Source organism: Stegostoma tigrinum, chromosome 21, assembly GCF_030684315.1.
Source record: "Stegostoma tigrinum isolate sSteTig4 chromosome 21, sSteTig4.hap1, whole genome shotgun sequence".
Lineage (NCBI taxonomy): Eukaryota > Metazoa > Chordata > Chondrichthyes > Orectolobiformes > Stegostomatidae > Stegostoma > Stegostoma tigrinum.
This window is the reverse complement of record NC_081374.1, coordinates 3,865,000-3,879,436: the sequence shown is the minus strand read 5'-3', so window position 1 is coordinate 3,879,436 and position 14,437 is coordinate 3,865,000. Positions and strand designations below refer to the sequence as shown.

The following is a 14,437-nucleotide window of genomic DNA, read 5'->3' as shown; positions in this document are numbered from 1 at the left end:
CAGGAAGTTCTTGAGCAGAAGGGTCAGTTCTATGACCAAACTCCTTCCCGTTTTCTGTTAGGATGGTACTGCTAGACAAGTCAGATCCTAGAATGAAATCTGGCCCATTGATTATTTGTATATATTCCTTACAGAGTGGTTAGTCACCAAAATATCATCACACAAGGACTCTGACTTGCTGTTGGTATCTGAGGAACGGTCACTGGACCCGAAACGTTAACTCTGTTTTCTCCTCCACAGATGCTGCCAGACCTGCTGAGCTTTTCCAGCAACTTTGTTTTTGTTCCTGATTTACAGCATCCGCAGTTCTTTTGGTTTTTATCATCACACAAGGCTTCAGAGTCTCTCTAACAACAGAACCAAAGCTTCTACACAAAAGAATAAACATAAACACAGTAAAACAAGCTGATGAGATGTAGATGACAATTTAAAAACATCTTAAAACGCAAAGCAAAAGAAAAATGTCTACATATTTCTCAATAACATCAGGTTCTACTCAATTCTTCCAAGTTTCTTTCCTGTAGACTGTGAAGCCTTCTTAAATGAAGTGGGTGGTGGTAGGGGATGGGGTTGTTGGTGAAAAATGAGGTAAGCTAGCTAGTAATATTAAAGTAGATTGCAAGAGTTTTTTTAGATATATTAAAGGTAAGAGAGAGGCAAGAGTGGGCATTGGGCCACTGAAAAACGAGCCTGGTGAAGTAGTAATGGGGAACAAAGAAGTTGCAGAGGAACTGTGTAGGTATGTTGCCTCAGTCTTCACAGTGGAAGACACCAACAGCATACCAGAACTTTGAGAGAGTCATGGGGCAGAGCTGAGTATAGTGGCCATCACTCAGGAGAGGGTTTGGGAATGCTGAAAGGTCTGAAGGTGGATAAATCACCCAGACCAGGTGGTCTACACTCCATGGTTCTGAAGTGGATCACTGAGGGGATTGTAGAGGCATTGGTGGTGATCTTCCAGGAATCACTGGAGTCAAGGAGGGTCCCAGAGAACTGGAAAATGGCTAATGTAATAGCCCTGATTAAGAAGGGAGGGAGGCAGAAGACTGGAAACTGTAGGCTGGTCAGCTTGATCTCAGTTGTTGGTAAGATTTTAGAGTCCGTTATTAAGGATGAGAGTATTTGGTTAAATAGGACTGAGTCAGCACAGGCTTTGTCAAGGGGAGGTCATGCCTGACATATTTGTCAGAATTCTTTGAGGAGGTAATGAACAAGTTAGACAAAGGAGAGCCAGTGAATGTGATCTATTTGGATTTCCAATAGGCTTTTGACAAAGTGCTGCACAGGAGGCTGTTAAATAAGGTAAGAGCCCATGGTGTCAGGGGCAAGGTACTGGCATTGAAAGAGGATTGCCTGACTGGTAGAAGGCAGAGGGTAGGGATAAAGGGGTCTTTTTCAGGGTGTCTGCTGATGACAAATAGAGTTCTGCAGGAATCAATGTTGGAACCACAACTATTCAAGTCATACATTAACAATCTGGACAAAGGAATCGACAGCATTGTTGCTAAGTTTGCAGATGACACACAGATAGTTGCAGGACAAGGTAGCATTGAGGAAACTGCAGAAGGACATAGGCTAGGAGAGTGGGCAAAGAAGTGGCAGATGGAATATAATACGGGAAAGTGTGAGATTGTGCATCTTGGTAAGAAGATTAGAGGCGGAGACTGTTTTCTAAATCAGGAAACACTTTGGAAACCTGAAGAACAAACAGACTTAGGGGTTCATTTCAGGAATCTCTAAAGGTTAACATCCAGGTTCAGTTGGCAGTTAGGAAGGCAAATACAATATGAGCATTTAATTCAAAAAGGCTAGAATACAAAGGCAGGAATGTACTGCTGTGGTTGTATAAGGCTCTGCTCAGCTGCACTTGGAACATTGTGAGCAGTTTTGGACTTTGTACCTAAGGAAGGATATGCTGGAGCTGGAGGGGGTCCAGAGGAGGTTTATAAGAATGATCCCGGGCATGAATGGTGGTTCAGGACTCTGGGTCTGTACTCGATGGTATTCAGAAGGATGAAGTTGGATCTGATTAAAACATAGAAAATACTGAGAGGCCGGGATAGAGTGGGCATGGAGAAGATGTTTCTGCAAGCAGAAGAGACTCAGAGTGAGGAGACAACCCTTTAGAATTGAGGTGAGGAAGAATTTCTTTAGCAGAGGGTGGTGAATCTGTGGAAACCCCTGCTGCAGAGGGCTGTGGAGGCCAAGTCATGGTATGTATTTAAGGCAGAGATAGATTGGTTGTTGATTGGTAAGGAGATCAGGAGTTACAGGGAGAATGCAGAAGAATGAGGTTTGAAAAACATATTAGCAATGACTGGATAACAAAGTAGACTCAAGGGGTCGTTTGGCCTAATCATGCTGTTGCTATTTTTTATGAACAAAATTGAGAGCTTAAACATTCCCAGCTTTTAATAGCCTGCAGATTTCCCATCAACCTTCCCTGATTGGGAACCTCCAAAATCTATACATTTCCTTTGAGGTAAACTGTATTGAGTAGGAGAGAAAATTAAACTTGTTCCCTACACTAGTCTGGTCCCCTCCAAACTGCTGTAAAAATGTGCAATCTCTCGGTTTACCAGCCCAAAGCCAAGCTTTGATTATTCGGAACTAAGAACAAGTTAATGGCCTTCAACATCCACCATTTGTCATAAACCACTGTGCCAGAAATAATGTTTCCCCACGGAACACTGCAGCTAGTGGCTTCTGACAGAGGCTGGACTGTGTTCACTAAGTTTCACAAGGACACTCTGACCTTGATTTTATTGTAAAGAAAGCACTTTACGAAAGTAACCAACACCCATGTGGGCTTCTGTTTTGAAATCCAAATGCCAAAAATTACTAAAGAACAAAAGAGAAGTACAGCACAGGAACAGGCCCTTCAGCCCTCCAAGCCTGTGTTGATCATCATGCCGTGACTAAACTAAAGAAAACAAACCTTCTGCCCTTATTTGGTCTGTATCTCCCTCCTACTCCCTCCTATTCATGTAACCATCCAGATGCCTCTGAAGTGTCTAAACGTGCCTGCTTCCACCATCTCCTCTGGCAGTGCATTCCAGGCTCCTACCGCTCTCTGTGTGAGAAACTTCCTTCGTATATCTCCCTTAAACTTTCCACCTCTCACCTTGAACCTGTGCCCCTTTGTAATTGAAACTTTAACCCTGGGAAAAAGCCTCTGACTACCCACCCTATCTATGCCCTCATAATTTTACAGACCTCTATCAGGTCTCCTCTCAGCTGCCATCTTTCCAGTGAAAACAATCCTAGTCTTTTTAACCTTTCCTCATAACCAACACCCTGGAGACCAGGCAACATCCTGGTGGACCTTCTCTGCACTCTCTCCAAAGGTTCCACATCCTTCTGGTAATATGGTGACCAAAACTGCACACAATACTCCGAATGCAGCCTAACAAGGGTTTTATAAAGCAGCAACACGGTTTGCCAACTCTTGCACTCCATGCCCTGGCCGATTGAAGGCAGTATGCCAGACGCCTTCTTAATCACTTTGGCCACCTGTGTTGCCACTTTTAGGGAACTGTGGACCTGCACACACAGATCCATCTGTATGTTAATGTTCCTAAGGGCTCTGCCATTTACAGTATAATTCACACCTAAATTTGATCCTCTAAAGTGCATCAGCTCGCATTTGTCTGGTTTAAACTCCATCTGCCGTTTCTGTGCCCAAGTCACCAATCTATCTGTGCGCTGTTGTACCCTTCCACCATCACCAGCACTATCAGCAACTCGTGTCATTTTCTCACCAGCATTCCCAATCCATTCACAAATACCCAGTTAATTATACAGATTTGTTGTCTGCCTCTCTTGATGCTGCATTGAAAGATTTATGATTTATCTATGAATAATATGGGAACTGGAACAAGAGGCCATTGTCTGCAGGGACTCGGGACAAAGGAGAGACTGAGATATGCATAGTGCAGAGTAAGAGCAGGCTGAGCGAAGTCATGGGGCTCAGAGGGAGGTCTGGAATGCACTTACTCCAATGTAAGAGGTATAGATTATCGAAGCGCATGGATTCCTGCATGGAATTATGATGTTATTGCCATTACGGAGACATGGTTAAAGGAGGGACAGGACTAGCAGCTTAACATTCCTGGACATCGCTGTTTTAGATGGGACAGAAAAGGAAACAAAAAGGGTGGGGGAGTCGCATTGCTGATTAGGGGTCACATCATAGCTGTGTCGAGGGAGGACACAACGGAGGGATCTTGCAGTGAGGCATATGGGTGGAGTTCAGAAGCAGGAAATGCAAAATCACAATGTTGGGAGTTTTCTATAGACCTCCCAACAGCTCATGGGAGACAGAGGAGCAGATACATAGTCAGATACTGGAAAGGTGTGAGAAAGGCAGGGTAGTTGTGGTAGATGACTTTAGCTTTCCTCTTATTGACTGGGACTCCCTTAGAGCCAGGGGCTGGGATGGAGAGCACTTTGTTAGACCTCCTCCCCCCAGTTATCTGGGTGTCCAGGCAACCAGGGCGAGTTTGAGTTTCAGAACTGGACACAGCTCACACCCCTCACCTCAAAGTGTCGGATTTTGCTCAGATTCCCTTCCTGCAGGACATGCACAAGGTGATCTGTGAGTCAGAGGGTCCGTGAAGGGAGTCACCCCTCCCGCAAATAATTGTTAAGGGGAGTGAGCATTGGGAGTGGGAAAAGCCTGCACTTCTGTAGCACCTTTAATATAATGAACCCTTCCACAGGAGTATTACCAAAAACAATTTGATACCGACACATGTATTTAGATATTAGAACAGTCGAGTCAGGTTTGAAGGAACATTGTAGAGGAGGAAATTGAAGTAAAGAGACAAAGAGGGTTAAGGATAGAAATCCTGAGCTCAAAGCAGCTGGAAATTCAGCAAGTTGGAGATCAGGAGCTGCAATAGGCATGGAGGGTAGCAATCTCTGAGCGCTGAGTGACTGAGGGTTATTATGGACAGACAGGAGGCAATGCTTTGGAAGTGGGATGTGAACTGTTAACTGGAGGTATTGCTGGACTGAGAACCAGTGTGGGTCAGCAAGTTAATGGGCTAATGAAACTCAGTAGGAGCTAGAAGATGTGTAGCAGAGTTTTGGTTGAGATGTTTACAGACAAGCCACAAAGTCTGTGAAGATTCTGTTCAGGAGGGAGGTTGGCACTTCACCCAACACAGGAGGAAAAGATAGAGTGAGAGCGAGAGAGAGAGAGAGAGAGACTCACACTTAGTGCAAGTACAGCTGAGCAAAGACATTGAAGCAGAGATGCAGCTTCAGAGAAAAGGTACACAGAAAGGTTGACAGCTGAATGATCTGTTAATATTGACAGGGTGAGGGTGGCAGGGGAGGAGAAGGAACCGGGATAGAGGCGGTAACCAACTCCATCCTGTTTTACACTCATGTTAATCGTGGCATTTCCAAATCCTCGGCTTACTGGCCAAGCAGCTCAGGAGCTGAACGTTCAGCTAAGACACTGTTCGAACATTATCCTAGCAAACCAAACACTAATTACAGTTGAGGGAGCTCTGTGCCAATCACTGACTCATAAATAGGGTGTAATTTAAATATCCTGTAAAGTTAATCATTGTATAAAGCAGTTAATCATACAAAATGTGTTAAATTCACTTCAAGTCCCTGCCTGATGATCAAATGCAGCTCCCTGCCTTAGGGTTACTCAGGCATCCTCAACCTCTCCTAGACTGGTAGGCTCCACCACAGAGTGCTGGGTCAGACAATGGCCACAGCTGCACGCAGTCTAACTTTGGCCTGTCCTGAAGACACGATGCCACATTGTCCACTCCAACCCCACATCACTGAGCATGTGCACCTATGCTCATAGTAACACCATGACTCAGTCCCAGGACAGTCTGGTAAACATAGTTGAAGGGTTCCAGCCTGAAACATCAGCTTTCCTGCTCCTCTGATGCTGCCTGGCCTGCTGCATTCCTCCAGCTGCACACAGTGTTTTCTATGACTCCAGCATCAGCAGTTCTTACTATTTCTCAGTCTTGAACCGTTGCAACAGAAAGATCATTCCTCAGTGGCTGGCTAAGGGATGATTAATTCCAACCTGGCGATGTGTGTGTGTGCATGCATCGAAATGTATGTAAATGTGATTGCACAAGTGTGTGTTCATGCATATTTGTGTTTAAGTGTCTGTGTATGCATATTTGCATGTGTTTGTCAGTGAATGTACATTTGGAGTGGGTGTAAGTGTATACGGGGGGGGTATAGATGTGTGTGTGCACAAGTGTGTGTGTGTGTGTGAGTGAGAGTGTGTCTGTGTGTGTGTGTGTGTGTGTATGTACGTGTCAGTGTGTGCACGGATGTCTGTAAGCATGTGGGTGTCTGGAAGTGTGTGTAAATACAAGTTTATGCGGGTGTGCCTAAATGGTTAAGCCTGAGTGTGTAAGTGTTAGTGTTAATGTGGGTGGGTATAATGTGAGTATTTATGTGTGCGTGTGCAAGTGTGAGTGAGTCTTTCTATCTGCACTTTTTGTCTCTGTCGCCATAGTTCCATCATTCACTGCATCTGCCCTCTATCTATGTCCATGCGAGTGAGTGTGTGCATGTGTGTCTCTCTCTCACTCATTCTGTAGAAGAAGGTGCTGCTTTCAAATCCATGCTGGTGGAGGAGAGGTCTGCATGTGTTGGCGATGGCTGGAGATCGCAATGTTGTGCAGTTGTAAACTTCAGGCCTGAGCCACTCACCCAGCCCAGGGAATATCTATATCCTTCACTGTAGGCTGGGAAATTCCAATTTGCAGTGCATTACCATGTTCAGAACTTTCCAATACAAACTGAGGCCATTCAGCCCACTCCAATGATGCTGGCTTTGTGCGAGATCAACCCAAAACTAGACACACTCGCTGTGCTCTCCCTCACCATAGCATTGCATTTTAATCTGCTTTGAAAATTTGTTTAATTTTGCCCTGAAGGCTGCTATGATTACTGTTTCAATGCATTGCTGTGGTAAAATGCTCCACACTTTGCAGTAAACTCTCCTAAACCTCGGACGCACTTCCTATGTGTTTATTTAAAATTGAGGACTTTCATTAGAAGACCACAATGATTGCTTTCCACAGTTACAGACTATGTGACACTTTCAACTGACAACATAATGAATCCATATGGAGTGGATATCAGAGTCAAACTAAAGAGTGTGTCCAGGGCATTCAGAAATCTTCAAATTTACACTTTGGAAAATTATTCCCACGCACAAGGAACATTTATTTAATGAAGTGTTTGCCAGTTGTCTCTACAGTTTAGTGGTGAATGGTCCATTTGTTTTACATAGAACATAGAACAGTATAGCACAGGAATGGGCCCTTCAGCCCACAATGTTGTGACAAACAAGATGCAAAATTAAACCAATCCCTACGGTTTGCCCTAGGTCCATATCCCGCCGTTCGTTGCACATTCATGCACTCATCTAAAAGTCTCTTACATATACTTATCTTATCTGCCTCCACGATCAGTGTGCTCCAGACTCCGACCACTCCCATGTGTTTGAAGCATCTGGGATTCCTGACACCAGAAACCAGAGAGAGTTTTCTATTTGTACAGATCCTGGGTACACCACTGGAGAGAAAGGGACATTTACCCAATGGAGGATGTTAGCTTTGATCTCTGTGTTTTGGAGCCACATTTTGTTAAATTTGCTGAGGCTATTTATTAAAATGAGAGGAACTACAGGAGTAAGAGCTAGCCACACAGCCTCTCACATGTGTTCAATAACAGCTGATATTTTATCTCATTTGCCCAACCTCTCAGCAACCTCCTTATCACCATCAAACAGTAGAATACAAACAGTCCTAAATTTCCACTGTTAATTCTGGCCTCAGTGAGCAAGCCTAGCCCTCGGTCACTCAAATGGTCAGGCCATTTCAGAGGGCACTTAAGTCACGTTCAGGCTAAATTGAATAAGGATGGCAGTTTCCACCCCAAAAGGGCAATATTGAACCAAAACGCTTTCTAAGACAATTGGTGATAGCTTCGCGATCGCCTTCAGAAACTAGTTTTAAGTCAGGACTTGTGAAGTTTTTTTTATTTTAATCAACCTGTTTCAGCATGTTATGACACACCTCTGGCACAGGTGGGATTTAAACACAGGCTTTCTGGATCAGAGGTAAGGGCACTACCACTGTGCCATAAGAGCCCCATTCAGGGGTTTATTATTAATTGAGGTCAAATTCTACCAGCTAATGCAGTGGGATTTAATCCCATATTCCCAGAGTTCTAACATGGGCTAGTGGATTCCTGATCCAGGGATATTACCACTCCATGATCCCCTAAAACATTGGAAGATTTTGGACAATGATGGAAGCCATTCAGCCCATCATGCCAATGCTAGCCATAAAGAGCTTTCCAGTCTGCTCCCTTATTGTAGCTCTTGGTTCAAAGCACTTTGCTTCAGTGAATTGATACAATGAATCTTTATCATTTGCAGATTGCGGCTTTCATCAGTTTTTGTTTCTTCTCAAAGACACCCTTTACCCTCCAATTCCTCAACTAAAATACAGTCCCAAGTGTGGATCAGATAGCCCTCGTGGTGTAAATGACAGCCATGGCTCAATGTCATCAACAGGTCAGAGGCTGGGAATCCTCTGGTGAGTAACTCAACTCTTGTGCCCCCAAAGCCTGCCCACCATCTACAAGGCACAAGTCAGGAGTGTGATGGAATACTTGCCTGGATGGGGGCAGCTCCAACAACACTCAAGAAGCTTAACACCGTCCAGGACAAAGCAGCCGGCTTGATTGGCACCACACCAATCAACATCCAATCTCTCTGCCCCCGACGCTCAGTAGCAGCAGTGAGTACCATCTACAAAGTGCACTACAGGAAGTTCAATGCAAGTTGGAGGAACAGCACCTCAACTTTCCTCTTAGGGACTTCACAGACTTCAAGATTCAACATTGTGTTTAACAATTTTAGACCATGAGCACCTCCTTGCATGTCTGTTACCCACACTCACTGTCCTGTCATGAGCTTCTGTTGGTACGGTCAACTTATTTTTACCCACTCACAGTCCTCATCACCATCAATCTCACTTCTCTTCCTCCCTGGCTGACCATCAACAATCCACTTGTCTGCCCACTTTTGTTTCTCTCCCTCTAGGCTCCCTCTCTACCCATCTGTTCACTCCTTTACCCCTCTGAGCCAGAAGACCTGTATTCAAATCCCACCTGTGCCAGAGGTCTGTCACAACATGTCACAACAAACTGGTTGATTAAACTAAGAAAAAACTTCACGAATCCTGGCTTAAAACTAGTCTCTGACTATAACCTTGAAACCCCAGCATCAACATAATTATCACTTTTCCCGAGATGCTATTGGTTTGAAGAAAGGTCACTGGACTCAACACATTAACTCTGTTTCTCTCTCCACAGATGCTGCCAGACCTACAGCAATTTCTATTTCTGTTCCAGATTTCCAGCATCCGCAGTTCCTTGTTTTATTGAAGAATGTGGAATGATGTTAAGAAGTACCTCATTCAGAAAGGGAAGTGAAATTCCCTCCTCAGAGTCTGTGACACATTGATTATTGATGGGGAATGATATGAGGAGGGGGTGGTTCTGATGGCCCGAATGGCCAACTCCTGTTTATTCTTTAGTGTGACATTCTTGGTTTTTCACCTTGCAACCTCCCAATGGGTGGAGAAGGCTGGGCAGACCCAATTAGTATTCACCCTGCATTTACCTCACTCAATGTCAAATGTTGTGATTTCTGCCCCGTAACAGACTGCACGTTCTGCAGGGTCCCAAACTAAATAAGGATCACCGGCCACACCATCACAGCCCCACGACATAGAGGAACATTCCAAAAAAATACACTGACCCTCCTGGAATGGACGTCCATCCCCTTTCTTTCAATTCCCCATAAACATTCACCCTCTGCCCCTTTAATTCCCCCTAAACAATTACCCCAATATTCACCCTCTTCCCCTTTAATTCCCCGTAAACAATTACCCCAATATTCACCCTCTCCCCTTTAATTCCCCATAAACAATTACCCCTAACAGTCACCCTCTTCCCCTTTCATCCCCCTAAACAATTACCCCTAACATTGACCCTCTCCCCTTTAATTCCCCATAAATAATTACCCCAGTCACCCTCTCCCCTTTAATCCCCCTAAACAATTACCCCAGTCACCCTCTCCCCTTTAATCCCCCTAAACAATTACCCCAAACATTCACCCTCTCCCCTTTAATTCCCCCCAAACAATTACCCCTAACATTCACCCTCTCCCCTTTAATTCCCCATAAACAATTACCCCAGTCACCCTCTCCCCTTTAATTCCCCATAAACAATTACCCCAGTCACCCTCTCCCCTTTAATCCCCCTAAACAATTACCCCAGTCACCCTCTCCCCTTTAATCCCCCTAAACAATTACCCCAAACATTCACCCTCTCCCCTTTAATTCCCCCCAAACAATTACCCCTAACATTCACCCTCTCCCCTTTAATTCCCCATAAACAATTACCCCAGTCACCCTCTCCCCTTTAATCCCCCTAAACAATTACCCCTAACATCACCCTCTCCCCCTTTGACTCCCCGTAAACAATGAGCACCAAACCACAAATATTCACCCTCTCCATGTAAACAATTGCCCCCAAAACCCCAACATTCACCCTCTCTCCTTCGGCTCTCCATAAACAAGCATCCCCACAACTCCAAACATTTACCCCCATCTTAAATCTTCATAAGCAACTAACCCCAAGCCCCCAAATATTCAGCTTCTCTCTTTCAACTCCCCAGTAACAATTCCCCAAAATATTCACAATCTCATTTAAATCCGCATAAACAATTGCGCTCAGGCCGAATATCTCCCCTTTCACAGTACACCGCACCCTCCGACCTCCCCCGGGTTTTCCGGACTCTGAAATCATAAAGATCCAACTTCAAACCTTCAGTATGTCCCACTGCCTGATGAAGCAATCCCCTAGAAGATTCATCCTTCCCCCCTGTAATTACTCCCTCCCCCTAACGAACACTGACTACTCCCCCCCGCCAAAAAAATCCCGCAATTCCTGTGGGAGCTGGCTGCAGAATTGACGGAGCCTGGGACTGTACACGTGGCTGTGCTAGAGACGAGGGTCCGGCTCACACTGTAACTGCCCCAAAGCTCTATTCACTCCGTGGGTTTGGGACAGGGGCTCAGCTCCTCCATAAACAAACACAAAACTCACTTCCCAAGTCAGGGTGTTGAAACTTCACCGAAACAGAGGCAACAAGGGAGGATGCCGTTGAGGCTTTGAGCCATCGCCAGTGGCAGGGAGCTTCCAACACAGAGAAACAAGAGGCTACACACACACACTCTCCCCCACCCACACACAGACACTCTCCCACCCCGACACTCGCGCACGCACACACACACACACACACACACACACACATTCTCCCCCACCCACACACTCCACGCCCCCCACCACGCACACAGGCACTCTCCCCCCGACACACACACACACACACACACATACACACTGTCCCCCCTACACAGGCACACACACACACTCTTCACGCCCCTCACACAGACTCTCTCGCACACACACAGGCTCTCCCCCGCACACACATTCTCTCCCTCACACAGACACTCTCTCCCCCAACAAATACAGTCTCCCTCCCACAGACACACACACTCTCCCTCACACAGACACTCTCTCCCCCCCACACACACACTCTCCCTCACACACACACACTCCCCCCCGACAGACACACATTCTCTCCCTCACACAGACACTCTCTCCCCCAACAAATACAGTCTCCCTCCCACAGACACACACTCTCCCTCACACAGACACTCTCTCCCCCACACACACACTCTCCCTCACACACACACACACTCCCCCCCCGACAGACACACATTCTCTCCCTTACACAGACACTCTCTCCTCCCAACAAATACACTCTCCCTCCCACAGACACACACACTCTCCCTCACACAGACACTCTCACCCCCACACACACTCTCTCTCCCCCACACACACACTCTCTCCCCCACACACACTCTCTCCCTCACACACACACTCTCCCTCACACAGACACACACACTCCCCGCACCCCACAGACAAATACTCTCCCTCACACAGACACTCTCTCCCCTCACACACACACACACACACACACACACACACACACAAACAAAGAGGGAGAAATTAAACCAAACTGTAAAGAAACACACAGACCGAGGGACGGGAAGTCAGTTCGCAGTTCCAGGGGTAAGATCTAGCCTCAGTTTTGCGTGGCTTTCAGAGAGTTTCCTATTGCTGAGCTGGCTCCATTCTGTGTGCAGCGCATTGTTGAAAATACGACATGAAAACGATGCCGTTCCAACTCACTCCTCCCCCTGCGTTCAAAACGATTTCTACATTGATGTTAGCAACTAGACACAGTCCACCCCCAAATCACTCAGCGCTGAAACAAACCAGGAACTCCTGCAATATTACACTCACACCATTCACTCCCACCCTCCGGGAGGCTACAGGGTGGAGTCACTTGAGTCTGCTCATGTTGCTGGCCTCGGCACCGAGAAACCACCAGTTCAAATCGCACCCTGGTACTTATGTCTCTTTTTAAATGGGCACGATCTAGAAATAAAACTAAACTGGACATCAGGAAGGCCAAGCAGCATCTCAGGAGCCCCACACTTCGTTATCTTGGATTCTCCAGCATCTGCAGTTCCCATTATCTCTGGGCATCAGGAAGAGTGACCGGGATGTTTTTGTAGTGCCCAGAAAACACCACTTGGTCCACTTCAAGAAGAGAAAAGCTAGTACCACCAGCTATGTGACTCCAGTCCCACACTCGTGGCTGCGCTCTGAAGTCCTCCGTACTTGGCTCTCGGAATCTTTTTCATCCGTGGATCACCTTCAATCCACCCCCCTTTTACTCCCTCCCACACTCACGTCAGCCGAAAAATTCTTTTCACAATTCACAGAATTACAGAAGAGTCACTGTACTGAATGAAGCCTTTAGACCCATCATGCCTGCAGTAGCACAATAAACAGGCATCATTATCTAGTGCGAACCTCCTTCTGTCCTGCATACCCTTACGCACCATTTCTATCCAAATGCCGCCATCACATTGTCAGGCTGCTCCTATGATGCTGCTTGGCCTGCTGCGTTCATCCAGCTCTACACCTTATTATCTCGCATCCCAGACCTTGATCACTCACTGAGTGAAAATCGTTTTTCTCACTTCACCCTTGCTTCATTTGCAGATCACTTTAAATCTGTGTCATTTCTTTCTTCTCCCTTTTATGAATGGGAACAGCTTTTCCCGATCTGGTCTGTCTAGCCCACCCATGATTTTGAAAATCTCGATCAAATCTCCTCTCAATCCTCTTCTCTCCAGGGAGAGCAGTCCCAACAACTTCAATCTATGCACATCACTGAAGTTTCTCTTCCCTGGAAACATTCCTGCAAACTACTTCCGCATTTTCCAATGTAATCACATTCTTTCAATAATGTGAAGCAAACACAATACTCCAGCTGAGGTCTACAAGAATTAATGGGATCTGTTGAAAACGTTTAATATTTTTCTGCTGTTTTGCCATAAAGTGTAGTCGAGTTACCAATTTTCATTCATGAAACTTCCTTCTTTTTGAGTTCTCGAGGCTAAACCACAGGATCCTGATCTCCACCCTGGGTGGGACAAGGAGGCAGGTCCCAAAGTGACCCCAAGCAGATGGAACCCAAACAAAAACAAAGTTGCTGGAAAAGCTCAGTAGGTCTGGTAGCATCTTTGAAGGGGAAAACAGAGTCTGTTTTCTTGGGTCCAGTGACCCTTCCACAGAACCCAATATTGTTGAAATCACCAAATTCACACTGACCATCTAGCCAATCCATCACCCCAAGAATCAGAGTTGTACATGTATGCTGTATTTGTACATGTATGTTGTCGTCCAAAGCCTGTGGCTAGTGACGATGGAGATCCCCAGTATCTCTCCATCACACAGCTGACCATGTTTCTCAGCTGCTCAAACCCTGGACTGGAACACTTTATGGTTATATACTGCATCAAATCATGAGAAAGCAGCAATCCTTGTGAAGGCAGTCTGTTGCCTCTAGGAAGACAGTGGTAACTTCCATTACTTCCCCTATATAATGGCGCACACACACGCACACACACACTTGCTCACACATGCGCGCATGCACACACCCTTCCTCCCACAAACACACACACACACTCTTGCTCACACACATGCACACACACACTCGCTCACACCCACACGCGCACACACTCCCTCACACACACACACTCCCACACACACACACGCTGCCACACACACATGGGCACACGCTGCCTCACACACACACACACACACACACTCCATCTCTCACACACACACACACACACACACACACACTCTCCATCTCTCACACACACACACTTACACATGCTGCCTCACACAATACACATGGGCACACACTCTCAACTTC

At 46.0% G+C, this 14,437-nt stretch overlaps 1 protein-coding gene across 12 annotated transcripts in view; it reads right to left on the bottom strand.

The window, feature by feature from the left end:
* Positions 1-14,437, bottom strand: part of LOC125462756 (monocarboxylate transporter 1-like) — a 62,073-nt gene that overhangs the window by 27,954 nt on the left and 19,682 nt on the right. For 2 of the 12 annotated variants that reach the window (XM_059653311.1, XM_059653312.1), the window contains exons 2-3: positions 7,442-7,575; positions 1-368 (exon numbers count right to left, since the gene is read on the bottom strand). The exon at positions 1-368 is cut by the window's left edge and continues 41 nt beyond it. The exons of 2 other annotated variants lie outside the window; for them this stretch is intronic. The gene's annotated coding sequence lies outside the window, so the exon portion shown is untranslated. Of the gene's footprint in view, positions 369-7,441; positions 7,576-10,902; positions 10,961-11,184; positions 11,338-12,180; positions 12,418-14,437 lie in introns of those variants that run through there. 8 more of the 12 variants (XM_059653307.1, XM_059653313.1, XM_059653319.1 and 5 more) reach the window with 8 other exon arrangements.